This window comes from Orycteropus afer, unplaced genomic scaffold, assembly GCF_000298275.1.
Source record: "Orycteropus afer afer isolate SDZICR_OR568_19922 unplaced genomic scaffold, OryAfe1.0 scaffold00214, whole genome shotgun sequence".
Classification (NCBI taxonomy): Eukaryota; Metazoa; Chordata; class Mammalia; order Tubulidentata; family Orycteropodidae; genus Orycteropus; species Orycteropus afer.
Window position 1 is genome coordinate 1,361,447 of NW_006921801.1, and position 1,910 is coordinate 1,363,356.

Here is a 1,910-nt window from a genome sequence, read left to right on the forward strand (position 1 = left end):
TCCTTCTGAGGAGTGGCTGGTGGGTTTGAACCGCCAGCCTTCTGGTTAGCAGTCAAGTGCCTTAGCCACTATGCTACCAGAGCTCCCGTAGTGATACTGCCTCGGAAACCCAAGGAGGGGTCACTATGAGTTGGGGCTGACTCGATGGCACATAACAACAACAACAACAACAACATGTATGGGCATTAGGTTCCTTCTCTGGGACAAAAAAAAAAATGTTAGTGGTAACTTTTATATAACATTAAATGGTTCTAATTACAATTACAATACCTATTAAGATAATAATTCTTGCAAATAAATGGGATCCAACCCAAGAACTTACGATTTTAGACAAATCTTAGTTACCTAGGGCTGCTGTAACAGAAATACCACAAGTAGACAGGTTTAACAAATAGAAATTTACCTTTCACAGTTCAGAAGGCTAGAAGTCTTAATTCAGGATGTCAGCTCTAGGGGAAGGCTTTCTTTCTAGCTCTGGGGAAGGTCCTTGTCTCCTTTCAACATCCGTGAGCCCTGCATTCCTTAGAGATCTCCATGTGTCTTAGCATCAATCTTACTCTAATTCTAGGAGGTTCTCAATGCAGGGATCCCTGGTCCAAAAGATGCACTCTTCTACTGGCTCTTGTTTCTTAATGGTACTGAAGTCCCTCATTGTCTGCTTGTTTAACCTCTTTTATATCTCAAAAAGAGATTGACTCAAGATACCAATTCCTATAAATTGCGTCCTGTCTCATTAACATAACTGGCTCTGATCTTGCCCGCTTAACTTCATAGAGCTTAGGATTTACAACACACGGGATAATTATGCTATATTGCAAAATGGAGGATATGAAAATTGAGAATACGGCCTGGTCAAGCTGTCACATATTTTTGGGGGACACAATTTAATCCATAACAGAAACCAAATTAAAAAAAAAAATAAAAGGAAAGTGATGGTAATTATTTATGGGGAAGGAAATGTAACTAGGTAGTCATCTAGTTAAATGTTTAATTTTCTGTTTTACTATTTTAGAGGTATTGATCCAAGTGTAACATGAATATTGGTTATCACACACACATAGTTTTGTTGTGTTGGAAGAATTTCTAAAGCAATTCTATTACCTAAGACAATGTTAGCTAGGGAATTCAAAGACTTTCTGGGTTTCCGGAAGCTTAGTAATATCATTTGCCTATTTTCCACAGTGCCAGAGAGATTGCAGACAACATGTTCCAGGTCTCTCATACCATACTAAGAGAGAAATACGCTAAGGAAACTATAGCCAAATCTGTGGAATTCCTTTAAAGGATTTCTTTCACTTTGACCTTGTTTATTTGGGGATCTTTTAGTATTGCAAAAAGGGTTAGGAGGCCACATCTTCCAACCTCCTCTAACCCTACAAGAGGAAGACAGGATTATCAGCAGTAACCCAAAACCTATTCCTACAAGGCCAGACATGCTGCCTCCCTCCAGCCCTTTCTCCAACCGTTCCTCCCAAAGCACCACCACCTCTCTCCTTGGTTTGATAATTTGCTGCAGTGGCCACACAGAACTCACAGATTATAGAGTTTAGTAGGGAAGCACCAGGCTACAATTCAAGTTCAGGAAAAAACACGCAGTCTCTCTCCCAGCCCACCGTCTCTCAGCCAAGTCTCTCACTGTCTCTCCCCCAGCAGTACATGTCCCTCGGTGTCTTACTCAGCAATGCGTGTCTCTTGCATCTCTTTCCCAGCAGCATGTGTTTCTTTCAGGAGCGTGTGTCTCTTTCAGCAGCACGTCTTCCTCAACCAGCAGTCCGAGAGAGTTCTGCCCCTAGGAGGCCTCCTTTTGAGCTTGGCAGAGTGGCCAAACCAACCAATCATAACAACAGAATTCTAAGCACCTGAGAGTGAACCTCCCATAACATTGCGTTGTGCCACGCCCAACAGAAATA

At 41.9% G+C, this 1,910-nt stretch overlaps 1 pseudogene; it reads right to left on the reverse strand.

Annotated features, from left to right (window-relative positions):
- Positions 1-652, reverse strand: part of LOC103203372 — a 19,891-nt pseudogene extending 19,239 nt beyond the window's left edge.
- Between the last annotated feature and the right edge of the window lie 1,258 nt (positions 653-1,910).